Source organism: Chelonia mydas, chromosome 1, assembly GCF_015237465.2.
Source record: "Chelonia mydas isolate rCheMyd1 chromosome 1, rCheMyd1.pri.v2, whole genome shotgun sequence".
NCBI lineage: Eukaryota > Metazoa > Chordata > Testudines > Cheloniidae > Chelonia > Chelonia mydas.
In genome coordinates, this window is record NC_057849.1 from 208,916,209 (window position 1) to 208,943,960 (window position 27,752).

The 27,752-nt window shown below is 47.4% G+C and overlaps 1 long non-coding RNA gene across 3 annotated transcripts; it reads right to left on the minus strand.

Moving 5' to 3' along the window:
- Positions 1-27,504, minus strand: LOC119567275. Of its 3 annotated transcripts, none has more exons than XR_006290847.1 (3): positions 24,988-27,504; positions 1,004-2,651; positions 1-910 (listed from the first exon to the last, which is right to left on the minus strand). It is a non-coding gene; the product is annotated as an uncharacterized LOC119567275 (long non-coding RNA). The 3 variants fall into 3 exon arrangements; XR_006290842.1 differs by lacking the exon at positions 24,988-27,504 and adding an exon at positions 3,090-3,717; XR_006290846.1 differs by lacking the exon at positions 24,988-27,504 and adding an exon at positions 3,056-3,717.
- Positions 27,505-27,752: the final 248 nt, after the last annotated feature.

A 27,752-nucleotide genomic window follows, 5' to 3' on the forward strand; every position in this document is an offset into this window, starting at 1 on the left:
CTCAAAGCAGGACCAACACCACCTAAATCATCCCAGCCAGGGCTTTGTTAAGCCTGACCGTAAAAACCTCTAAGGATGGAGATTCCACCACCTCCCTAGGTAACGCATTCCAGTTCTTATCCTGGCTCCCTCTAGTGACCGGCTGGCAGAGCTGATCAAAGTGTGTGGGAAACAGAATAGAGCACACATAACCAGAGGGCAGGTGTGTCCTGTGTGTGGGGAACCATAGGTGCTGGAACTGGGGGTGCTGCTGCACCTCCTGGATTGAAGTGGTTTCCATCATATACAGGGTTTAAAGTTTGGTTCAGAGGCTTTCAGCACCCCCACTATACAAACTGTTCCAGCACCCCTGAGGGGACCTAAAGGAGAGAGTTAGCAGCATGTTCAGAGTGGGCTGCTGTTGATGTAAATGATAACAGTGCCCCTGACATTGAGAAAGGGTCTCCCTTGACGAGTCTCTGCACAGTTGGTGTTATTCCATCTCCTTCCTGCTGGATAACTAATCAGTTCCCCTGCAGCCTCTTTGTTTCAGACTCTGGGTGCTGGGCTGTGATTCCCCCTTCTTGGAACTAGGGGAGGTTTTTGTCACCATCTCCACTCTAATCTCTCACTGTGCCCTTACTGCAGGTGCAGTAGATGGTCTGCGACTGAGTCACATTCTGCATCTCCAACCTGAGCTCTGTGTTACTGACCCGCTCATACCGATAGGAAGTTCCCTCCTGGATTATTTCCTCCTTGTCACCCTTGGTTCCTGATTGCACCAGGAAGTGCAGATGGCCTTGGGCATCCTGCCAGTACCAGCTCATCCAGATGTAGGTCGTGTCCTTCAAGGTGCAGGTCACTGACTGTGACACTTCTGGCCTCACCATGAAATAGGGGGGTGACTGCTCCACTAATCTGCCTGTTGCACCTGGAAGACAAAGGGGTCACAACCAATAGGTGAGAAACCTCCCCAGGGAATCTGATCTTACCAGGTGGTTATTGCACGGAGCCCTGGTCTCACCTGAGAGGGCAGTGGCCAACAGCCCTATAAGCAGAGAGAGGAGCTGCAGCAGCTCCATGTCCTGTCAGCATCCTCACTGGGAGGTGTCTGGGAGGAAGGGGGTTTCAGATCCTGGGGGAGGGGAGAGGACGAGTGTACTAGTAAATAGGCGTGACCAGAGGTAACACTACTGATAAATGTGCTAGCTCAGCGTGCCTGCTGTTTGTGTGTGACACTCCCATACTGAGAGGAACTGCTCTGCCCCCTGGACAGTAGAAGGAATTGCTAAACCTTGAGGAACTCAGGCGCATGCCATCTCCCAGAATACAGTGAGAATTTCATGTGAACACAGTACACCAATGCACCTTGTCCAGTCTATCCTGTCTTGCAGTGCTGCACTGAAGAATCCACCATGACCCCTGGTAAATTGTTCCAAGGGTTAATTACTCTCACTGTTAAAAAATTATGCCTTAATTCCAGTCGGAGTTTATGTGACTTCAACTTCCAGCCACTGGATCAGGTTATGCCTTTCTCTGCTAGATTGAAGAGACCAATATCAAATATTTTCCCCATCATAGGTATTTATAGACTGTAATCCAGTCACCGTTTAACCTTCTTTTTAAGATTGAGCTCCTTGAGTCTATCATTATAAGGCAGGTTTTCTAATCCTTTAATCATTCTCGTGGCTCTTCTCTGAATCATCACCAATTTATCATCATCCTTGTTGAATTGTGGACTAGGCAGGTAATTCCAGTAATGGTCTCAACTCTGTGTACAGCATTGCTGATACCACCTCCCTGTTCTTACTCCATATCCCCCTGCTTAGACATCCATGGCTCAGCAATCATGTGAATAAGGCATTACAGTCAGGTCAGAACAGTCCCCAGAGACACAGTGAGACCAAACCACAGGGCGAGGGTTGGGGTCCAGCAACTGGATTTGGGGGTTTAATTTAAAGAAATAGAAAAAATGAAGAGAAAGAAATGGAAAGTGAGAGAGCTGGAGCAAAGGGAATAGTGAGAGAGAATAGGAAAGAAATGGAAGAAAATGTCAAGGAAGAAAGAAAAGTGTTAGCAATAGTGATCAAAGTCCAATTTCAAGAGACCAACAATGAAATCCTGGTCCCATTAGGGCAAAACTCCCATTGCTCTTAATAGAGCCAATTACATCTCAAGTGTGCAACATGGTCACTGATCTGGTGTGGGGGTTCCTGATGACCCTTACACTCCTTCTGGAGACAATGTATGTTCCAGACACTTCATCTTGGAAGTACACCCCTGCATTGTCCTTCCAACGTCTAAGCACACACAGCTCCCTCTATTTCCTCCCCTCTCTCTGTCTCTCTGGGATTTTGCTGGCTGTCTCAGGGCTTTGTGTCACTGTGCAGTGCTGCAGGTGCAGTAATACACAGCTGAGTCTGACAGTGAAAGTTTGTTCCATTTTAGTTCCCAGTTTTTGTTGCTCCTCTGGGCGGTCAAGAGCTCGGCTGTGAAGTTCACCAATTGGTCTCCATAAGAGTAGAAAAGCCCTTCCAGCTCCCTGCTTCCCTGCTGCCGGTACCAGAACATCCGGTCACAGTTGGACTGTTTCAGTGTACACTGCAGAACTAGGGACTGTCCTTGGCTCCCAGTAAGGAAGGGCAACTGCTCCACATATGCTGAGCCCACACCTGGAAGGAAATCGGAAACTACATGACAGAACCGTGCAGAGAGTGAGAGGACAAAAAGAGAGAGAGAGAGAGAACAAGTGAGAAAAGAATGAAGGGAAACCCAGAGGGAATGATGAGCAGAGAAAATGGGAAGGAAACAAAAACAGTGAGCAAACAAATGGATCTGCCCTGAGCCAGTCCTGTCTGGGAGTTCAGGCTCTCATGCACTAAATCAGTAGGAGCTATGCTAAGGGTGTCCCAAATGGGAGGGGTATTTTTGCTTTAGTTCCCCCACTCCTTAGTTATGCTCTCTATTCCTCCCAGGGTCTCAGAGCAGATAAAATGTGGGGAGCAGACATCCCCTCCACCCTCAGTCTCAGAGAAGAGAGTGTGTGCCCTGGACACGGGACTCTGCCCCTCTTTACCTTAACCCCATTCCTTGTGTTTCTCGGCCCGTACCTGGGACCCAGATGAGCAGTACAGGGAGGAGATGTCTCCACATCCCTGCAGTAGTGTCTCCCAGTTCTGTTTCCTCCATGATGTGAGTTACCATCTGTCTGTCCCTTAGGGGGAGTGAAGGGGATGGGCTAATACACTCTACAAGTGATCTCCAGCTGCCAACAGGGCTACAAATCCTCCAGCCCCACCCATTTGCGTTTCCATTTGTGTCTCTCTCTGCATGTTTCTGGTTTTCTCTCTCTTTAGGTCTTATTCTGTTCTCACTGTCCCCGATGTAAGTGAGGAGTAACCCCACTGAAGTCAAATCAAGCCTACAGAAGTACAGCCAGTCAAGTGAAAGCAGAGTGCCTTGTGTGTCTGTTTCTAGGGCTCTTTGTGTCCATCACCAAGCCTGGATCAGAAATAACACAATTTTTTAGAGAGCGATTCATTGCACTGCACTCAGAAACCTACACCTGGGATATGACCAAAGACCAAAATAGCCTCAGAGTCAGTAACTCCCAGCCTGAGTGAAATCAGTCCTGTAACCTGGGGTGAAAGGCTGCATGTCCTATTCTTGGTTCCCATAAGCCCGACAGTATCAGCAGAGAGTACGGGGGGTTATTGTTGTCACTGAACCCTGCAGAAACCATCTGGTCATGGCCTGGCTTTTTTGTCTATACACCACTGCCCCCTGCTGGGAGGAATCTGTGAGAGCTGCTAAAGCATGTACTAGCTTCCTCTGCTGGCTGTTAATGGTGGAGTGGCACAATCCAACAGTCTAACAAGCTCATTGTTAGAAAATTATGCTGCTTTCTAACCTGAAATACATGTCCCCAGCTCAGTATTGGCCATAATGAAGAGAGACAGGATTGAAAGGAGGAGTCTCTGACAAAGCGGGCTGGGAGGCCAGGGGTCATATTGTGGCCCTGTTGTCTCCTGCACTATGGCTTACTGCAAGGCAGAAGTCAGTGGTGCTGTCCCTGGGGCTGAAATTGTTGTACTCCAGGGAAAAAATAACTTTGGGGTTCACAGATGTCATGGGGAAACAGCCTTAAGACCGGGCCCTTAATTTGTAAAGGGGGAGAGATTCTGGGGAATGAGAGGAGAGGTGTAGAAATAAGGTGGGGAAGTGAGGAATGAGATAAAATAGGAGAAGTGGGGGGGGGGGGACAGAGGGGAGAAAGCAGAAGAGCACAGAAGGTTCGAAAGGTCTCCCTCATCCAGCTTGAAATGGCTCCCATTGCCCAATTTCATTCCATTGAAGGGAGGAGAAAGAGAGGGAGGAGTGAATGAGGAGACAGGGAGAATGGGGAAAGGAAGGTGTGAGAGAAGAGCAGGGAAATGGGGGAAGAGAAAGAAATGAAAAGTGAGGGTATGGGATAGAGACAAGAAGGAGAAAAGAACACCGGGCGGGTGAAGAGAGAAAAGAAGGAGAGAGGACCGGAAGAACAGAAAAAGATTTAGGGCACAGTGTCACAGACTCACAGGTCGTGCCTACTCTTGGCCCCTTCAGCGTGACAGCCCTTCTCTGGGGTCCACTGTCTCTTGGGGATTAAGCCCCGCCACCTCCTGGAACCCCATCTATCTGAGCCTTAGCATGCCTCTCTCTCGCCATGGGCCCCCTCAGGGAGTTCACTTGCTCTGGACCCCCGGGGCCTCCACTCCCAGAGGGAATAATGCAACCCTGTTCTCTAGACTGGAGCGACTCTAGCCAGCGTAAAACCCTCAGGCCTGGCCTCCCTGAGCATAGTACATCTAAGTCTCCCCTGCATCGAGGTAGGCTCTGCCTACTCTCTCTCTCTCCAGTCCCGAGACCCTGCGCTTTTCAGCTGGGCATCCGAGATCACCGTCCCCAACTGTTCCTCCCCTGTTCTTTGTCTTTTATCCCAGGTAAACCTGTCGCTGGGCCCCTCTCTCCTCTGTCCTTTGTTCCCCTCTGGCTGGAACGGATTGGTCAGGTCACCGGGGTCCTCTCTTCTCAGCCCATTGTCCTCCCACTGGCCAAAACCAGCTGACGGCCAAGCTGGCGTGGGCCTCTTCGTCACCAGGTCACCAGTTGTTCGGGTTCCGCATCTCCAGGCTGCTTTCTGGGGGTCCTGGCTGTTAGGCAAGGTCACAGCTGGTCCTCTGCAACAACAAACCCTCTCCCACCACTTTGTTAAACATGCAGCACACAGGGAAACTGAGGCACGCACACACTATTCATGTAAAACACTACAAAAATCCCCAACTTTGTCATCCACAGCTACACTAGAGAGTTTACAGCAGCACAGCTCCACCGATGCAGCTGAGCCACTGTAAACTCTCTAATGTAGCCTCTCTAAGCCGACCAGGAGAGAGCTCTCCCGTCAGTTTAACTACTCCAGTCTCAGAAAGCAGTCGTCCACGCCGGCACTGACAGCAGTGTAACTTATGTTGCTCAGGGAGGTGATTTACTCAGCCCCTTGAGAGACATAAGTTACGCTGACATAAGCTATAGTGTAGACATAGCCTTAGTAGGAGAGAAGAAGGAAAGAGGAAAGGTTCAGAAAAAGAGGAGGAGAGAGGCAATAGAGAAGATAGGAAAGGGAGAGGATGATATATAGGGACAGGGGTGGGAGGTGTTAGAGCAAGATGGAGTGCATCTTATGCAGGAGGCAGGCCTGTACACGGGTGTGGGGGAAGTCCTTTCCCTTTGCAGGGAGGTTTATTCTAAGCACTTTTGGCAGTTGAGTCACTGTGTGATCTTGCTTAGCACAGTAATATGTGCCTGAATCTTGCAACTGGGCTCTCTCTGCAGACAGAGACAGGACATTGTTTTTTGTCCCACTGCTCTGGAAGTGACCTTCAAATGGCTTCTCAAAATTTGCACTAGAGCCTTCTGTAGAAAACACCACCAGCTGCAGCCTTGCGTCCTTCCCCACGGCCTGTTTGTACCAGTACATGGTCATGAATTGAGTTGTTGATAGAGAGCAGTTCAGTGTCAGTGGCTGTCCCTGACTGACCACCATGTCTAGGGGTTGATGGATGGCACATCCTGTGAGGAAATGGAAATGAAATTAGATGAGGGTTTAATGTGATGAAATTGGGGAAAGAACTGGGGCGTAGATTTCTGGCTAGAGATCAGGAAACATTTCCAAAGGTGAGGGGTCTACCAGGGGGTAGAAGATTGATTACCACCTTCATTTTATAACCTCACTGTAGACATCCTTAGAGAATATAACATTGGAAACCACCCCACAGGGACTGGGGACAGTGTGAAATGGAAAAAATGCCCTCTATAAACTGTCCCATCTCTACTGTCTCTGATAAGAGCAAACAGATCTGTACACGCGTTTATGAGCTGTTGGTTAATTTAATGGATTTCAATGGTGCTCACTTACCCAAGGGGACAGGACAACCATGAAGAGCAAACAGGGAACCACTGGGTACCTGCACGTCTGGCTGAGGATCTGTCTGAGACAGCTGCATAGACACACACAGCCTGAGCCTGAATCAGAACTTCCAACCTCTGGCAGAGACTGTGAGACAGGAAGTGATGAGAGAGAGAGTGAATTTTGTTCAGGGAGGGGTTGGGGAGGCAGAGTGAGAATATTCAGTGAGACAGCAGTTGAATCACTGTAATACATGTTAGCAGGAGATATGACCCATACACAGCTGTGTGTATGATCCTAATTGCTACTGTGGGGGTATTTGTGTGGAGGAGTAGGGGCATTTTGGGTGTTTGTTTTCAGTTCAGTAACAGAACTAGGAGCTGGAGGAAAGAGCCACCAAGAGAGCCAAGCAGTTTTTTCTCTCCTCCTCACTCTTCTCTCCAGACTCCCACTAAACACGGAAGCTACAGAGAGTTCACACAGCATACCTTCGAGTTTGTTGTATGGGCTCATCACATTTTTCATGCCCCTGAGATATGCCCATTCATATTGCACAAGATCTGAACAGTCAGCAGCGAATAGCTTCGCTCTCTACCAGAGCTGGACTGGAATCTGTTGTGTTATTCTCCACATGCACACAAGAAGAACTGGTGTTAAACAAATAAATGCTTTCATTAATGGCTTTACATTCACCTAACAGCACAGTGCCTGTTCTCAGCTGCAGCAGGCAACTTCCTGATCACAGCAGCCTTCCAGTTCCAAGTTATTTCGACATTTCTATGTGACAGTGAGACTTTGAACTCTCCAACAACACCCTACTCTCTGTCACAACTATAGCTGCTGCTCCACACACCTGTGGCCTAGGGTCTTGAGGTCTAATATTGTCTGCAACTATTCACTGCATTTCCAGCACCGTGTGCACCAATGGGAAGACACTGTTACTGAGCTCACAAGGATGGACTGCTATAGCATAAATAACACTATGGGTAGTTCTCTCATATGTGATACACAGCAATGGTGTTTGTGCGCACTCATCCCCAAGTCAGCTGACCATTTCTTTTCTTAAACTTCTGATTCAGCTTAAGTGTTAAGGAATCTTATCTCCACTGGAGTTCAGGATGGCACTGCCTTTAGCCAGCCACCCTCCACGCTCACTGTGTCTGTGTATGAGCTGGTGGCTGTGACACTGACAGTCTGATGTGTCAGGGTCTCCTTAAGCCCTTGATGAAAGTACTTTTGCAGGCTCAGTTTCAACACTCGCTCTCCCTTATATGGAACTTCCTCTCCACTGACACCACCCTCATTTGCTGCTGGTCACATTGCAGATTTGTTAGATGGACAGAGGCCTCATTAGGGCATAGAAGAAGGGTGCCACCAAATCTGTTCTTCTCCCTCCACAGTGATGCCCAGCAGGAGGAAAAGGCACCCACCAGGGACTGGGATGGGGAGCTGCTCTCTCTCTATACAGATACCTATCCCTCTCTTTCTTTCCATTTCCTTTTGCTGCACCTCTCTGGAGCTCTTGTTCACTGCCCTCCTCGGCTGCAGGCGCAGCAACACAGGGATATGTGATGTAAGTGCAACTGGGAATCACAAAGTTGAGGATGAAGGGCTTTGTCGTGTTCCTCTTGATTGTGTAGTTCATAGACTCATAGATATCAAGGTCAGAAGGGACCACCATGATCATCCAGTCTGACCTCCTGCACAGTGCTGGCCACAGAATCTCACCCACTCCTGCAATAAACCTCTCACCTATGTCTGAGCTATTGAAGTCCTCAAATCGTGGTTTAAAGACTTCAAGTTGCAGAGAATCCTCCATCAAATGACCCGTGCCCCATACTACAGAGGAAGGCAAAAAACACACAGGGCCTCTGCCAATCTGCCCTGGAGGAAAATTCCTTCCCGACCCCAAATATGGCAATCAGCTGAACCCTGAGCATATGGGCAAGATTCACCAGTCAGATACCCAGTTATCTGGGGTCATATGTGATGTGTTGACTGCACCTCTTAGGGAATGAAGAGGACTTCCAGCATCCCTTCCATTGCCTGACTCTTCTAGTATATGAAGTCATACATACTGTCCATCGGAAGAGAGGGGACACCCAGAAACCTATGGAGATGCGAAGGCAGCTCCACAGACTGCAGCCACCCCCCTACAACACACTAGAGCACTTGTCTCAGCCACTGTAGCCAGGACAGGAGGTCAGGGAGGACCAGAACACAATAGCATTGCAGGGGAGTAGGAATGGGCTTAATGATTGGATTGGGGAAAAGAAAGAAAGAAAGAAAGAAAGAAAGAAAGAAAGAAAGAAAGAAAGAAAGAAAGAATAGTAGAGAGGACAGGGACTAAGAGAAAATCATTTGGAAAGAAAAAGGAGGGCAGGAGAGAGAAAGAGCCATATCTGAGATGTATGGCATGGCAGTTCCTGGGGATCTTTACAGCCCATCTGGAGACACCGAATGTATCCTAGACAATTCAACTAGGAACCATGACCCTGCAATAACCTTCTGACTCATAGGTGTGTGCACTCCCTCTGTTTCCTCCCATCTCTCTGGGTTTTTGCTGGCTGTCTCAGGGCTCTGTGTCACTGTGCAGTGCTGCACGCACAGTAATACACAGCCGAGTCTGACAGTGAAAGGCTTCTCCATGTTAGGTCCCATTTTGTGTTGCTTCTCAGGGCTGTCACGGGCTCAGCTGTGAAGTTGGTGCCAGGTCCATCTCCTCCAGAGTTGAAAAGTCCCTCCAGCTCCCTGCCTTCCCGTCGCCTATACCAGTACATCCAGTTGTAGCTGGTTTGTTTCAATGTACACTGCAGGGTTTTAGGATTCTCCTGAGCCCCTGTGAGAAAGGGCTGCTGCTCCACATAGGCTGACTCCATACCTGGAAAAGAAGCATTAAAAAAACATGACAGAAATATGAGGGACGCATGAATGCAGAAAATGGGGAGGTGGGGGAGGGAGAGAAAAAAAGTTTGAAAGAGAGAAACACAGAGAGAAAAATGAGAAGGAGAAAAAGACAGAAAATGGAAAAGACCTTGCCTGTGCAAACAAACAGGGATCTTTGTGCAATATTCTTGGCTGAGATTTGCCTTCCCTGTGGACTGAATTGACTTTACGTGCATTAGGAGTCTCCCATCTGGGATTCACTCTTGGTTCTGACAGTCTCAGGTGGGTGTATTTTAACTCTAAAATCTCTGGTCCTTGGTGATTCTTTCCATTCCTCCCAGCGTCTCAAAGCAGATGAGACATGGTCTTCAAATATCCCCTCATACCTCAGTCTCAGTGACGAGAATGTGTCCCTCAACTTGGGACCAACTTGGGACTCTGGGCCTGCCTGCCCCACCCCATTCCTTTGGTCACTCAGACTGTACCTGGGACCCAGAGGAGCAGTGCTGAGAGCACGAGATATTGCCACATGCTGGTAACTTTCCTCTGCTTTGTCTCCACCACACTGTGGGTTTCCTCCTCTCTGCACCTCAAGTTGAAAGCGAGCTGAAGAGCAAATATGCTCCTCAGTGGGAGGAGAAACAAAGTGGTGTCCCTTTATGGAGACAGTTATGGCTGCCTATGTCCTCTTCTCTCTCTGCTTCCTGGACAGCCAGTTTCAAGAATCCCGTGGAGACTGTTGTCTTGTCCCCTTTGCCTGGATGATGCCTTCTTGCCATTAACACAGAGAAGAGAATTTCTCCTCAGGAATGATGAGGGAGAAGATGCTATCACAGGAGAGGACTTGTGCCATGTAGCAAGCCACATATCCTAGAAGATATGGACAGGAGCTCCTGACAGGTGACTAGAGTGACCCCTTGAGGCTTAATGGGTTTCAGGTACTGAGGCTGGATTATTCACAGAAGGACAGAACGTGAATTATATTTATTGCTTAATACAGTCTTGTGATAATCAGAAGGATAGGTTTATATTATCTCTCTATGAATGTGTGTTAGTACTAGAGTCCTTTGGTCTGTTTTCTGGAAATTAGAATAAAGCACGAAGAAGAAGATCATCTCTAAGGTTTTGTCAGAAGTTATTCCGGAATAAAGTACAGTGTGAATTTGAAGGGCAATAGCTATCCTGGAATAAGAGTCTCCTCACGGGGAGCTATTCTGGAATAGCTATTCCAGTCAGTTTCCCAGAATCCCTAAATAAAAACAGCTGGTTCAAGGTTATAGCTCTGAGCAAATTATCCATCAAGTGATGAGGATACTAAGAAGTCTGGGGCATGTCAGTGTAACACACCAGGTAATGCATGTGATCATGGCTCCCTCTAGTGACTGGCTGGCAGAGCTGATGAGAGGGTGAGGGAGATAGGGGAGAGCACACCTGGCTAGTGTCCTGTGTGTGGGGAGCCTGTGAGGGAGCTCTCTGATCATAGCAATATTCCAAGCCTTGCATTGCTAAATGAAGGTGACTCTGTGAACTGTCTAACCTCATTCCACACCCGACCACAACAGTAGCTGCTGCTCCACACACCTGTGGCCTAAGCTCTCTCTGCATGAGGGCAATTTGCAGAGGTGTTGCTACATGATATGATGACACTGATGCACACCCCTAATACAGAGTGCTGCGCTGATGCAAAATAGGGGTTACAGTGGTAAATCTTACTGTAATATGTTTAACTTGGTTACTCCCATATGTACTTCCTTAACGTAAGCAGGGCCTTAGATGTGAAATGTTTTGAGTCTGGGCTAGTGGTTGGGGCCCATCTCCAGCACATTATGCCATTTGCAGCAGGAGTCTTCCTCCTCCCGGATAACTGTCCTGCTCCCTGAGGAGTGGCTGTGTGAACAAAGAAATAAGGGAGAGATACTGAGGGAGGAACATAAAAACATAAGAATGGCCTTACTGGGTCAGAACAAAGGTTCATCTAGCCCACTATCCAGTCTTCTGACAGTGGCCAGTGCCAGGCGCCCCAGAGAGAATTAACAGAACAGGCAATCATCAAGTGATCCATCCCCTGTCACTCATTCTCAGCTTCTGGCAAACGGAGGCTAGGGACACCATTCCTGCCCATCCTGTCTAATAGTCATTGATGGACCTATCCTCCATGAATTTATCTAGCTCTTTTTTGAACCCTTTTATGGTCTTGGCCTTCACAACATCCTCTGGCAAGTAGTTCCACAGGTTGACTGTGCATTGTGTGAAGAAATACTTCCTTTTATTTGTTTTAAACCTGCTGCCTATTCATTTCATTTGGTGACCTTTAGTTCTTGTGTTATGAGAAGTAGTAAACACTTCCTTATCTACTTTCTCTACACCAGTCATGATTTTATAGACTTCAATCATATCTCCCCTTAGCTGTCTCTTTTCCAAGCTGAAAACTCCCAGTCTTATTAATCTTTCTTTATACAGAATCCATTCCATACCCCTAATCATTTTTGTTGCTCTTTTCTGAACCTTTTCCAATTCCAATATATCTTTTTTGAGATGGGGTGACCACATCTGCACACAGTACGCAAGATGTGGGTGTACCATGGATTTAGATAGAGGGAACATGATATTTTCTGTTCTATTATCTATCCCTTTCTTAATTATTCCCAGCATTCTGATCACTTTTTTGACTGCTGCTGCACATTGAGTGAATGTTTTCAGAGAACTATCCACAGTGACTCCAAGATCTCTTTCTTGAGTGGTAACAGCTATTTTATACTCCATCATTTTATATGTGCTTTCCAATGTGCATTACTTTTCATTTATCAACATTACATTTCATCTGCCATTTGGTTGCCCAGTCATCCAGTTTTGAGAAATCCTTTTGTAACTCTTTGCAGTCTGCCTGGTTTTAACTATCTTTAGTAATTTTGTATCATCTGCAAATTTTCCCACCTCACTGTTTAACCCTTTTTCCAGATCATTTATGAATATGTTGAATAGGACTGGTCCCAGAACAGACCCCTGGGGGACACGACTATTTACATCTCTGCATTCTGAAAACTGACCTACCTTTTGTTTCCTATCTTTTAACCAGTTACCAATCCATGAGAGTACCTTCCCTCTTATCCCGTGACAGCTTACTTTGCGTAAGAGCCTTTGATGAGAACCTTGTCAAAGGCTTTCTGAAAATCTAAGTACACTACATCCACTGGATCCCCTTGGTCCACATGCTTCTTGACCCCCTGAAAGAATTCTAGTAGATTGGTGAGGCATGATTTCCCTTTACTAAAGTCATGTTCACTCTTCCACAACAAATTATGTTCATCTCTATGTCTGACAATATTATTCTTTATTATAGTTTCAGCTAGTTTGCCCAGTATTGAAGTCAGCCTTACAGGCCTGTAATTGCTGGGATCACCTCTGGAGCCCTTTTTAAAAATTGGCGTCATATTAGCTATCCTCCAGTCATCTGGTACAGAAGCTGATTTAAATGATAGAGTACAGACTACAGTTAGTAGTTCTGTAATTTCACATTTGAGTTCCTCAGAACTCTTGGGTGAATACCAGCTGGTGCTGCTGACTTATTGCTGTTTAATTTATCAATTTGTTCCAAAACCTCCTCTAATGATACATCAGTCTGGGACAGTTCCTCAGATCTGTAACCTAAAAAGAATGGCTCAGGTTCAGGAATCTCCCTCACATCCTCAGCCATGAAGACCGATGCCAAGAATACATTTAGTTTCTCCACAATGGCCTTATCGTCCTTGAGTGTTCCTTTATCACCTTGATTGTCCAGTGGCTCCACTGGTTGTTTAGCAGGCTTTCTGCTTCTGATGTACTTCAAAAAAAATTGCTATTACTTTTTGAGTCTTTGGCTAACTGTTCTTCACATTCTTTTTTGGCCTTCCTACTTGTATTTTTAGACTTCTTTTGCCAATGTTTATGCTTCTTTCTATTTTCCTCACTAGAATTTAACTTCCACTTTTAAAGGATGCCTTTTTGTGTCTCACTGCTTCTTTTACTTTGTTGTTTAGTCACGGTGGCTCTTTTTTGGTTCTCTTACTATGTTTTTTAATTTGGGGTATATGTTTAAGTTGAGTCTCTATTTTGGTGTCTTTAAAAAGTTTCCAAGCAGCTTGCAGAGATTTCAGTTTTGCCACTGGGCCCTTTAATTTCTGTTTAACTAACCTCATTTTTGTGTAGTTCCCCTTTCTGACATTAAATGCTACAGTGTTGGGCTGCTGTGATGTTTTTCCTGCCAAAGGGATATTAAATTTAATTCTATTATGGTCACTATTACAAAGCAGTCCAGCTATATTCACCTCTTGGACCAGATCCTGTGCTCCACTTAGCACTAAATCAAGAATTGCTTCTTCTCTGGTGGGTTCCAGGACCAGCTGCTCCAAGAAGCAGTCATTTAAGGTGTCAAGAAACTTTATCTCTGCATCCTGTCCTGAAGTGACATGAACCCAGTCAATATGGGGATAACTGAAATCCCACATTATTATTATAGAGTTTTTTATTTTAATAGCCTCTCTAATCTCCCTGATTATTTCACACTCACTGTCACCATCCTGGTCAGTTGGTTGGTAATATATCCCTACTGCTTTATTCTTACTATTAAAGCATGGAATTTCTATCCATAGAGATTCTATGGTACAGTTTGATTCATTTACGATTTTTACTTCATCTAATACTATGCCTTCTTTCACGTATAATGCCACTCCCCCACCAGCGCAACCTCTTCTGTCCTTCCGATATACTTTGTACCCTGGTATTACTGTATCCCATTGATTATTCTCATTCCACCAAGTTTCTGTGATGCCTATTATATCAATATGCTCATTTAATATGAGGCACTCTAGTTCACCCATTTTATTATTTAGACTTCTAGAATTGGTATATGTCAAAGTTCCTTCCCCACTCTGAACTCTAGGGTACAGATGTGGGGACCTGCATGAAAACCCCCTAAGCTTATTTTTACCAGCTTAGGTTAAAACTTACCCAAGGTACAAACTACTGCTGTTGCAGACATTGGCCTGGGGTCCGGGTCCATCACCTCTGACCGGGTCCTGGTAGAAGTTTCCGGAACAGAGCTAGGCATGACGGCTTGTTTAGCCTGGCTGCAGGTGACCATTCCCACCCTCTTGGCTAGCTTCACACGATTGGCCAAGTCTTCCCCCAACAGCATGGGGATGGGATAATCATCATAGACTACAAAAGTCCACGTTCCTGACCAGCCCTTGTACTGGACAGGCAACTTGGCTGTAGGCAAATTGAAAGAGTTTGACTTGAAGGGTTGAATCATCACTTGGATCTCTGGGTTGATTAAATTGGGGTCCACTAAGGAAACATGGATAGCTGACACTTGTGCTCCGGTGTCCCTCCACGCGGTGACCTTCTTCCAGCCCACACTCACAGTTTCCCTCCGCTCCGAGGGTATCTGGGAGGTTTCTGGGCCTGAGGACCTCTGGTGTGATTCCTGTGCAATGAACTGTAATCTGTTGGGATTCTTGGGGCAGTTGGCCTTTACATGCCCCGGCTTGTTACATTTAAAACATCGTCCAGCTGACGGGTCACTGGGGCGAGGTGGGTTGCTGGAGAACGGTGTGGCGGGACGATAAGGTGGCTGGAGGGTTCCTTGGGGGGTAGTTGGGGCCTTGGGCTGCCCCCGGGAAGTAGGGTGTGGTCTGATGTTGTCCCTTCTGGTATCCGCTGCAACTGCGACCAGTTTTTTTCTTTTCTGCCACCTCCACCCATTTGGCTCCAATCTCCCCCACCTCAAGTACAGTTTTGGGCTTCCCGTCTAGGATGTATCTTTCTGTTTCCTCAGGAACACCCTCTAAGAACTGCTCCATTTGCATTAAGAAGGGCAAATCTTCTGGAGATTTAACACTTGCTCCTGATATCCAGGCATCCCAATGTTTCACAATGTGGTAGGCATGTTGGGTAAATGACACGTCTGGTTTGCACCTTAGGGCTCTGAACCGCCGACGGGAATGCTTGGGTGTTAGCCCCATTCTGACTCTCGCCTTGGTTTTAAACAGTTCATACTTGTTCATGTGTTCTTTAGGCATTTCAGCCGCCGCCTCAGCTAAGGGTCCACTGAGCTGCAGCCTCAGCTTTACCATGTATTGGTCTGTAGAGATACCGTACCCAAGGCAGGCCCTTTCGAAGTTTTCTAAGAAGGCCTCGGTATCATCGCCTGCCTTGTAGGTGGGGAACTTCCTGGGATGTGAAACAGTACCTGGAGAAGGATTGCTATTCTGCTGAGCCTTTGCCTTCTCCATCTCCAGTGTATGCTTCATTTCTTTTTCCCTTGCCTCCATAGCACTCCTGTGGGCAGCCTCCCTTTCCTCCTCAGCATGCTTCCATTCTTTTTCCTTTGTCTCCATAGCTCTCCTGTGGGCAGCCTCTTGGGCTTTTCCCTGTTCCTCCATTTCTTTTTCCTTTGCCTTCATAGCTCTCCGGTGGGCAGTCTCTTTGGCTGTTTCTGTTTTGGGCTCTGTCATGTTTGCCTCTCTGTTTTTAACTACCTTTACACCTGAGAGTTAGAAATAAAACAAACAAAAAACTTGGCTTGTAAAATTTTGCTGTGCTGTCCGGATACCTGTGTTTTCTGGTAGTGATTGTCAGCCTACAGAAAAATCCTTAAAAAAAACCCCTAACACCTTTGTCTCCAGGCAAATAGTCAGAAAAACCCACTAGTTGCTCTTAGGTAAAAAAAAAACTTCTTCAGGTCTGTGAAGACTTGTGAATTTCCCTGCAGGAAGTTAACTACCCTGCCTTTAGGTCGAGAAAACTCCAGCTCACAAAAGACAATTGCCTTTTGTCTCTGCTCTGGCCCCAAAGCAGAGAAAAAAAACCTCTAACTGCTTTTAGCTTAAAAGCTGCTTTCCAGCAGCCCAAAGGAAAAAAAATATTTCCTTTTAAAATCTGTGCTTCTGGTTCAAAAAATCTCAAATTGATCTCAAAATGATTTCAAGTTAATTCCACCGCTCTGCCACCATGTCAAGGTTCCTTCCCCACTCTGAACTCTAGGGTACAGATGTGGGGACCTGCATGAAAACCCCCTAAGCTTATTTTTACCAGCTTAAGTTAAAACTTCCCCCAGGTACAAACTATTTTACCTTTTGCCCTTGGACTTTATTGCTGCCACCACCAAGCGTCTAACAAATATATAACAGGGAAAGAGCCCGCTTGGAAAAGTCTTTCCCCCCAAAATCCTCCCCAAACCCTACACCCCCTTTCCTGGTGAAGGCTTGATAAAAATCCTCACCAATTTGCATAGGTGAACACAGACCCAAAACCTTGGATCTTAAGAACAATGAAAAAGCAATCAGGTTCTTAAAAGAAGAATTTTAATTGAAGAAAAAGTAAAAAGAATCACCAGTGTAAAATCAGGATGGTAAATACCTTACAGGGTAATCAGATTCAAAACATAGAGAGTCCCTCTAGGCAAAACCTTAAGTTACAAAAAGACACAAAAACAGGAATATACATTCCATTCAGCACACCTTATTTTATCAGCCATTTAAACAAAACAGAATTTAACGCATATCTAGCTAGATTACTTACTAAATTCTAAGACTCCATTCCTTGCTGTTCCTGGCAAAAGCATCACACAGACAGAGAGACCCTTTGTTTCTCCCCCAACGCTTTGAAAGTATCTTGTCTCCTCATTGGTCATTTTGGTCAGGTGCCAGCGAGGTTATCCTAGCTTCTTAACCCTTTACAGGTGAAAGGGTTTTTCCTGTGGCCAGGAGGGATTTTAAAGGTGTTTACCCTTCCCTTTATATTTATGACAGTATATAAGCACTTTAAAAACTTGTCTCCTTTTAGCTGTCTGCCATTACATGATGTAATTGAATGGGACTCTTTTTTATTTGACTGTTTCTGATCAGACCCTGCCTGTATTTTATCATTTTCCATCCTCTCATCCTCACTAGGACATAGAGATTCCCTATTAATAGATCCTCCCCGAAGGGATGTCTGAACCATGTGCTCCTCCGCACCTGTCGGCTTTCCCCCAGCTCTTAGTTTAAAAACTGCTTTATGACCTTTTTAATGTAAAGTGCCAGCAATCTCTTTCCATTTTGGTTCAGGTGGAGCCCATCCTTCCTGCATAGGCTCCCCCTTTCCCAAAAGTTTCCCCAGTTCCTAATAAATCTAAAGCCCTCCTCCCTACACCATCGTCTCATCCAGGCATTGAGAGTGGCTGTTCTGCCTGTCTAACTGGCCCTGTGTGTGGAACTGGGAGCATCTCAGAGGATGCTACCATAGAGGTCCTGGACTTCAATCTCTTACCTAGCAGCCTAAATTTGGTGTTCAGGACCTCTCCTATCCTTCCCTATGTTATTGGTACCTACATGTACCACGACCACTGGCTCCTCCCCAGCACTACACATAAGTCTATCTAGATGTTTTGAGAGATCCACAACCTTGCACCAGGCAGGCAAGTCACCATGCGGTTCTCCTGGTCATCGCAAACCCAGTTATCTATGCTTCTAATGATTGAATCGCCCATTACTAATACCTGTCTCTTCCTAATAACTGGAGTTCCCTCCCCCGGAGAGGTATCCTCAGTGCGAGAGGATACCACAACATCATCTGGAAGGAGGGTCCTAACTATGGAAATGTTTCCCTCTGCTCCAGTTAGATGCTCTCCTTTCCTGGGACTTTCATCCTCCTCAACAGCACAGAGGCTGTCAGACTGGGGGTGGGACTGTTCTACTGTGTCCCGGAAAGTCTCATCTATGTACCTCTCTGTCTCCATCAGCTCCTCCAATAGTTCCTCTCACTAACATGGGAATAAGAATTTATCCTGAGGAACAGTAATGGGGAAGACAGCAGCTGAGGGGAGGACACGTGTGCCGTGTTGCAGGCACCAGATTCTAAGTCTGGACAGTGGCTCCTGACACTCAACTAGAGGCACCCTGGTCTAGGGTTCAGGGTCTAGGGGATTACTGACACTGGATTATTTACAGAATGGCTGAATATGGGTTACATGTATTGCTTAATACAGTATTCTCGTACCCAGGACAGTCTTATGCTATCTCTCTGTGAATGTGTACTAATGCCAGAGTTTGTCTGTCTGCCTGTTTTTTTGGAAAGTAGAATATAGAAAGCAGAAGAAACATCATCTCTAAGGTTTTGTCAGAAGTTATTCCAGAATAAAGTAGAGTGTGAATTTGAAGGGCAATAGCTATCCTGGAATAAGAGTATCCTCACGGTGAGCTATTCTGGATTAGCTATTCCAGTCAGTTTCTGAGTATCCTTAAATAAAAACCTAGCTGGTTCAAGGTTATTGCTCTGAGCAAATTATCCATCAAGTGATGAGGATACTAAGAAGTCTGGGGCATGTCAGTGTAACGCTCCGGTTAGTGCTTGTGATCATGGCTCCCTCTAGCGATTGGCTGGCAGAGCTGATGAGAGGGTGAGGGAGATAGGGGAGAGCACTTCTGACTAGTGTCCTGTGTGTGCCTGTGAGGGAGCTCTCTGATCACAGCAACATTCCAAGCTCTGCACTGCTAAGTGAAGGTTACTCTCTATGAACTTTCCAACCACAACCCACTCCCTGCCATGACCACAGCTGCTGAGCCACATCTGTGGCCTAGGCTCTCCCAGCATGAGAGTAATTTGCAGTGGTGTTGCTACACTGATATAGTGACACACACACCCTAATACAAAAATGCTGCACTGATGCAAATCAGGGCTTATAGTGGTGAATCTGACTCTGGTATGTTCAATGTGGCTACTCCAGCGTTTACTTCCTTAATGTAGGCAGGGCCTGAGATGTGAAATGCTGCATGGCCTGGTCCTTAATTCCCAGAGCTAACTTCTGTGATGAGCATATTTTGTTGTGCTTGCACAACATCAAATGAGAATTAGCCCTTGCATCTTGATTTATCCTAGAAATGGGACCAAGCTGGAGAATTTGGATCTCCATTTGGATTGGAACTTCCCCAAGGTTCCAGCATGTTTGAATTCCATGATGCAGTTGGGCCTTTTATAGAGACAGACCTGAGTCAGGAAGTTGCAAGGTGATTTGCTCCTCATGTGCTGATTCAGATCTGAACTAGTGGTTGGGGCCAATCTCCAGCACATTAACCCATTTTCATGAGGACCCTTCCTCCCCCTGGATATTTGTCCTGCTCCCTGGGGAGGGGCTGTGGGAACAGGGACATAAGGGACAGATAGGGACAGAGGAAAGAGGGATAAGGAAAGGAGTGACAAAAGGAGGCAGGCTGAAGAAAGGGAGGGAGAGACAGCAGACAAACAAAAATAAAGAGTAGGAAACTGAAGAAGAAAGGAGGAGAGAGGAGGCAGAATGTTCTCCCCTGGAGTAGAGGGAGTGTTGTCTAGCAATTACTGCAGGGTCTGGAGATTCAGAATCCTGGGTTCTAGTCCTACCTCTGCTTCTCACTCTCAATGTGACCTCCAGTAAGCCACTTAAAGTATCCGTGCCTCAGTTTCCCCATCTGCAAAACAGTGACAAATCTGTGAACCACGAAGAGGTTTTAATAAACTGTTTGGGGATACTCCAGTGAAAGATACTACAAGAGGTAAAACTTTGTTCTTCCAGCACTATTAGGAATGGATACAATAACACTCAACACATGAGTGAGTCCCTAGCTGAAAGTGATTCACTAGGATGGGTGGACTGGCCTTCTATAGGGCATGTAGGGTATTCCAGGGAAGTGAGGGAGCCAGAGGCTGCAATTGTTTTTTAATTTCAAGAAGGAAAGAAAAAAGTGGAAGAAGTGGAGAAAAGGAGAAGGAGATAGCTGGGTAAAAGAGAGACAACGAATGGCAAAAAATAAACTGAAAAGAGAATAAGGAAAAGGAAGAAATAAAAAATGAAAGTACTGTAGAAAATCCTCCCTACTGCAACTGTGTGTAGAAAATAGTCAGTGAATCTGCATAGCGGTCACTGAACTGGGATTCATTTGGAGCCACCCTAGTCTCCTAGATCCTTCTGTGACACTGCACCCCATATTCTTCACAGATATATTATTATGATATGAGTATGACATAATCATAATGTATTTTATGTAAGATAAGTCATGTGAGGTGTCATTGGAAAGGTTATGATTTACTGAATATGATTATCCTATTTGTATACATGTATCATTTTTGTATCTGAAGTTAGGAATATTGACTATGTATCTGTATTACAAATGTGTTTACACCTGGGGAACGTCCATTAGGTAAAAGGGTCTCTGTCTAGACGACTGGCTGGGAAGGGATCATTCAGGTTAATGAGCCATTAGGATAAAACAATCGGCCTTAGAAGAAGCTTATCTCCACCCGGGGCGGGGGGGCTTCCTGTGGATGCTGCAGACAGCCTCCAACTCCTGGCTGCTGTGACGCTACAGGGACATGTGCAGTGGTGAGCTGGATCCGGTTCGCACCGGTTCGCGCGAACCGGTTGTTAAATTTTGAAGCAGTTTTAGAACCGGTTGTTAACCCGCTTCCCTGCAGGGGGCACTGAGGCTTTGATGGGCCCCGGCTGGGAAGTGATGTAATTCCTCCTCCGGCCGCCAGGGGCGCTGCGCTGCGGGAGCCATGTGGGCTGCCGCCTGGCCCTGGGCATGAGCCCTGATGCTGCTGCTGCTACCCCGACCCCTGGCCCTGGGGCTCCCGCTGCTGCCTGGTGGGTCCCCGGCTGCTCTGCTGGGCCTGGGCTGCGTCCTGCTGCTCGGGCTGCTCCGAGCCGCTCTCCCCGTGAGTACCCACCACCCTGCCCGCAGCCAGCCCCTGTCTCCAGCCCCCCCGCACCCCATGCCCACAGCCAGCCCCCGTCTCCAGCCACCCCCGCACCCCCTGCCTGCAGCCAGCCCCTGCCGCACCCCCTGCCCTGCCCGCAGCCAGCCCCTGTCTCCAGCCCCCCCGCACCCCATGCCCACAGCCAGCCCCCGTCTCCAGCCACCCCCGCACCCCCTGCCCGCAGCCAGCCCCTGCTGCACCCCCTGCCCTGCCCGCAGCCAGCCCCTGTCTCCAGCCCCCCCGCACCCCATGCCCACAGCCAGCCCCCGTCTCCAGCCACCCCCACACCCCCTGCCCGCAGCCAGCCCCTGCCGCACCCCCTGCCCTGCCCGCAGCCAGCCCCTGTCTCCAGCCAGCCCCGCACCACCTGCCCGCAGCCAGCCCCTGCCGCACCCCCTGCCTTGCCTGCAGCCAGCCCCTGCTGCATCCCCTGCCCGCAGCCAGGCCCTGCCGCACGCACCCCCTGCCCTGTCTCCAGCCAACCCTGCACCCTCCTGTCTCCAGCCAGCTCCGCACCCCCTGTCCTGCCTGCAGCCAGCCCCGCACTCCCTGCCTCCAGCTAGCCCTGCCCCACACCCCTGTCTGCAGCTGGCCCCATGTCCACTGGTGCCCTGCAGTTCCCAGGGCAGTAACCCTGCACACCTGCTTCAATGAGGGGGGGGCAGGAAGCAGCTGAGACCCACACATGTGCACACCCTAGGGTGACCAGACAGCAAGTGTGAAAAATTGGGATGGGGGTGGGGGGTAATAGGAGCCTATATAAGAAAAAGACCCCAAAATCGGGACTGTCCCTATAAAATCGGGACATCTGGTCACCCGAGCACACCCCCAGGGAGTGGCGGAGACCCACACATGTGAAACAGAGCTCATTTCTTGTTCAGGCCCATCTTTTTAAAAAAGAGCTTTAGGCAGGGTTAACATACACCCATATTTTCCCGGCCATGTCCGGCTTTTTGGTTCTTAAATCGCCGTCCGGAGGAATTTTTAAATTTTATGTTACACTCTGAATACCTTTGTCAGATCTTAAGATGAGCTCTGTGCAGCTCAACAGCTTGTCTCTCTTGTCTATACTTGGCAAAATCATGCAAGGTATGTAGATACGAGCATTTGGGAAAGGACATGAGTTACACAAAGTAAAGAGACCATGTTACTTTTCTGCCATAGCACAGCTAGGACATAATGCTGTGCACAAAGATTGCTCTTTTTTAACATCTTGTAGAAGTTTGGTAACGGCCCACCAGTATGTGGTGTGGGTTTGACTGAATTGAAAATGATATCCCATAGGACCAGTATACTAAAGGGAACAGGCAGCTTTCCTTGGTTCATAGTTGCTCCGTACATGGGACCACAGCAGATATTGGTGCTGATGGGGACTGTCACAGGACTATCAGTGATTCCTGTAATTGTGGTATATTTAAACTGTTTAAAGTTGTAAGCTATCATTTTAAATTTCAGGGAGGTTTCCTGGTCCTGCTTGCAAGCTATGGTGCTCTGTAGGGAAGCATGTGATCTGGGCCTAGCAGCCGTCAATCTGCAGCCAGCCAGCCTAGAATAAAGTAGGGGAAGTTGTGTCTCTCGGTCTTTAGGGAGCAGCCTGCTTTATTTCTCTCTGTTTTGGGGTTCTAGTGTGTTATTGTTCTGAATTCTAAGAAATAAAGCACTGTTATGGCCAATCAACCAGCAAGAATATTTTTTGTATTTATTTAATTTATCTGTGTTTAGGCTATGAACATAACAGTTATATAACATGTGGATTCCTTATATTTGTCACACTCACCCTTGGCTGATAGAATAACCTGTCTGAACATTTCAGAGTAACAGCCATGTTAGTCTGTATTTGCAAAAAGAAAAGGAGTACTTGTGGCACCTTAGAGACTAACCAATTTATTTGAGCATAAGCTTTCGTGAGCTGCAGCTCACTTCATCGGATGCATACTGTGGAAAGTGTAGAAGATCTTATTATATACACACCTCCTCCCACCCCACTCTCCTGCTGGTAATAGCTTATCTAAAGTGATCACTCTCCTTACAATGTGTATGATAATCAGCAGGAGAGTGAGTTTGTGTGTGGGGGGGGGGGGTGAGAAAACCTGGATTTGTGCTGGAAATGGCCCAACTTGATTATCATACACATTGTAAGGAGAGTGATCACTTTAGATAAGCTATTACCAGCAGGAGAGTGGGGTGGGAGGAGTCTATCCTGTCTTGCAGTGCTGCACTGAAGAATCCACCATAACCCCTGGTAAATTGTTCCAAGGGTTAATTACTCTCACTGTTAAAAAATTATGCCTTAATTCCAGTCGGAGTTTATGTGACTTCAACTTCCAGCCACTGGATCAGGTTATGCCTTTCTCTGCTAGATTGAAGAGACCAATATCAAATATTTTCCCCATTATAGGTATTTATAGACTGTAATCCAGTCACCGTTTAACCTTCTTTTTAAGATTGAGCTCCTTGAGTCTATCATTATAAGGCAGGTTTTCTAATCCTTTAATCATTCTCGTGGCTCTTCTCTGAATCATCACCAATTTATCATCATCCTTGTTGAATTGTGGACTAGGCAGGTAATTCCAGTAATGGTCTCAACTCTGTGTACAGCATTGCTGATACCACCTCCCTGCTCTTACTCCATATCCCCCTGCTTAGACATCCATGGCTCAGCAATCATGTGAATAAGGCATTACAGTCAGGTCAGAACAGTCCCCAGAGACACAGTGAGACCAAACCACAGGGCGAGGGTTGGGGTCAGCAACTGGATTTGGGGGTTTAATTTAAAGAAATAGAAAAAATGAAGAGAAAGAAATGGAAAGTGAGAGAGCTGGAGCAAAGGGAATAGTGAGAGAGAATAGGAAAGAAATGGAAGAAAATGTCAAGGAAGAAAGAAAAGTGTTAGCAATAGTGATCAAAGTCCAATTTCAAGAGACCAACAATGAAATCCTGGTCCCATTAGGGCAAAACTCCCATTGCTCTTAATAGAGCCAATTACATCTCAAGTGTGCAACATGGTCACTGATCTGGTGTGGGGGTTCCTGATGATCCTTACACTCCTTCTGGAGACAATGTATGTTCCAGACACTTCATCTTGGAAGTACACCCCTGCATTGTCCTTCCAACGTCTAAGCACACACAGCTCCCTCTATTTCCTCCCCTCTCTCTGTCTCTCTGGGATTTTGCTGGCTGTCTCAGGGCTTTGTGTCACTGTGCAGTGCTGCAGGCGCAGTAATACACAGCTGAGTCTGACCGTGAAAGTTTGCTCCATTTTAGGTCCCAGTTTTTGTTGCTCCTCTGGGCAGTCAAGAGCTCGGCTGTGAAGTTCACCAATTGGTCTCCATAAGAGTAGAAGAGCCCCTCCAGCTCCCTGCTTCCCCGCTGCCGGTACCAGAACATACTGTCACAGTTGGACTGTTTGAGTGTACACTGCAGAACTAGGGACTGTCCTTGGCTCCCAGTAAGGAAGGGCAGCTGCTCCACATACGCTGAACCCACACCTGGAAGGAAATCGGAAACTACATGACAGAACCGTGCGGGCAGAGAGTGAGAGGACAGAAAGAGAGAGAGAGAACAAGTGAGAAAAGAATGAAGGGAAACCCAGAGGGAATGATGAGCAGAGAAAATGGGAAGGAAACAAAAACAGTGAGCAAACAAATGGATCTGCCCTGAGCCAGTCCTGTCTGGGAGTTCAGGCTCTCATGCACTAAATCAGTAGGAGCTATGCTAAGGGTGTGCCAACTGGGAGGGGTATTTTTGCTTTAGTTCCCCCACTCCTTAGTTATGCTCTCTATTCCTCCCAGGGTCTCAGAGCAGATAAAATGTGGGGAGCAGACATCCCCTCCACCCTCAGTCTCAGAGAAGAGAGTGTGTCCCCTGGACATGGGACTCTGCCCCTCTTTACCTTAACCCCATTCCTTGTGTTTCTCGGCCCATACCTGGGACCCAGATGAGCAGTACAGGGAGGAGATGTCTCCACATCCCTGCAGTAGTGTCTCCCAGTTCTGTTTCCTCCACGATGTGAGTTACCATCTGTCTGTCCCTTAGGGGGAGTGAAGGGGATGGGCTAATACACTTTACAAGTGATCTCCAGCTGCCAACAGGGCTACAAATCCTCCAGCCCCACCCATTTGTGTTTCCATTTGTGTCTCTCTCTGCATGTTTCTGGTTTTCTCTCTCTTTAGGTCTTATTCTGTTCTCACTGTCCCCGATGTAAGTGAGGAGTAACCCCACTGAAGTCAAATCAAGTCTACAGAAGTACAGCCAGTCAAGTGAAAGCAGAGTTCCTTGTGTGTCTCTGTTTCTCGGGCTCTTTGTGTCCATCACCAAGCCTGGATCAGAAATAACACAATTTTTTAGAGAGCGATTCATTGCACTGCACTCAGAAACCTACACCTGGGATATGACCAAAGACCAGAATAGCTTCAGAGTCAGTAACTCCCAGCCTGAGTGAAATCAGTCCTGTAACCTGGGGTGAAAGGCTGCGTGTCCTATTCTTGGTTCCCATAAGCCCGACAGTATCAGCAGAGAGTACGGGGGGTTATTGTTGTCACTGAACCCTGCAGAATCCATCTGGCCATGGCCTGGCTTGTGTGTCTATACACCACTGCCCCCTGCTGGGAGGAATATGTGAGAGCTGCTAAAGCATGTACTAGCTTCCTCTGCTGGCTGTTAATGGTGGAGTGGCACAATCCAACAGTCTAACAAGCTCATTGTTAGAAAATTATGCTGCTTTCTAATCTGAAATACATGTGCCCAGCTCAGTATTGGCCATAATGAAGAGAGAGAGGATTGAAAGGAGTAGTCTCTGACCAATAGGGCTGGCAGGCTGGGGGTCATATTGTGGCCCTGTTGTCTCCTGCACTATGGCTACCTACAAGGCAGAAGTCAGTGGTGCTGTCCCTGGGGCTGGAATTGTTGTACTCCAGGGAAAAACTAATTTTGGGGTCCACAGATGTTGCCGGGAAACAGCCTTGAGACCAGGCCCTTAATTTGTAAAGGGGGAGAGATTCTGGGGAATGAGAGAGAAGAGGTGTAGAAATAAGGAAGGGAAGTGAGGAATGAGATAAAAGAGGAGAAGTGAGGGGAGGAGACAGAGGGGAGAAAGCAGAAGAGCACAAAAGGACGGAAAGGTCTCCTACATCCAGCTTGAAATGGCTCCCATTGCCCAATTTCATTCCATTGAAGGGAGGAGAAAGAGAGGGAGGAGTGAATGAGGAGACAGGGAGAATGGGGAAGGGAAGGTGTGAAAGAAGAGGAGTGAAAAGGGGGAAAGAGAAAGAAATGAAAAGTGAGGTTATGGGACAGAGACAAGAAGGAGAAAAGAACACCAGGAGGGTGAAGAGAGAGAAGGAGTAAGGACCGGAAGAACAGAAAATGATTTAGGGCACGGTGTCACGGACTCACAGGTCGTGCCCACTCTTGGCCCCGTAGGGTCCCTGGGGGGAACCCCCTTCAGTGTGACAGCCCTTCTTGGGGGTGCACTCTCCCTTAGGGGTTAAGCCCCTCCACCTCCTGAAACCGCACCTCTCTGAGCCTTAGCATGCCTCTCTCTCGCCATATGCCCCCTCAGGGAGTTCACCCGCTCTAGACCCCCGGGCTCTCCACTCCCTGAGGGAATAATGGAACCCTGTTCTCTAAACCAGAACAACTCTAGCCAGCGTAAAACAGGGGGCTTTATTGAGCGTCTGAACACAGCACAGGAAATTCTCAGTTCCCTCAGGTCTGGCCTCCCTCAGCACAGTACATCTAAGTCTCCCCTACATCCAGGTGGGCTCTTCCTGCTCTCTCTCTCCAGTCCGGGGACCCTGCTCTTTCCAGCTGATCATACTCCCCCCAACAGCTCCTCCCCTCTCCTTTGTCTTCCGTCCCAGGTAAACAGGTGGCTCGGGCCTTCTCTCTTCAGTCCTTTTTTACCCTTTGGCTGGAACTGGTTGGTCAGGTCACTGGGGTCCTCTCTCCTCAGCCCATTGTCCTCCCGTTGGCCAAAACCAGCTGACGGCCAAGCTGGGGTGAGCCTCTTAGTCACCAGGTCACCAGTTTTTAGTTTACCCCATATCCAGGCTGTTGTCCGGGGTCTTGGCTGCTAGGCAAGCTCGCAGCTGGTCCTCTGCAACAACAAACCCTCTCCCACCACTTTGTTAAACATGCAGCACACAGGGAAACTGAGGCACACACACACTATTCATGTAAAACCCTACAAAAATCCCCAACTTCGTCATCCACGGCTACACTAGAGAGTTTACAGTGGCACAGCTGCACCTATGCACCTGTGCCATTCTAAACTCTCTAATGTAGCCTCTCTAAGCCCACCAGGAGAGAGCTCTCCCGTCAGCTTAACTACTTGAGTCTCAGAAAGCGGTTGTCCATGCCAGCACTTACAGCAGTGTAACTTATGTTGCTCAAGGAGGTGATTTACTCAGCCCCTTGAGAGACATAAGTTACACTGACATAAGCTATAGCGTAGACATAGCCTTAATAGGAGAGAAGAAGGAAAAAGGAAAGGTTCAGAAAAAGAGGAGGAGAGAGGCAGAAGAGAAGATAGGGAAGGGAGAGGAGGATACATAGGGACAGGGGAGGGAGGTGTTAGAGCAAGATGGAGCGCATCTTATGCAGGAGGCAGGGCTGTACATGGGTGTGGGGGAAGGGAAGTCCTTTCCCTTTGCAGGGAGGTTTATGCTAAGCACTTTCTGCAGTTGAGTCA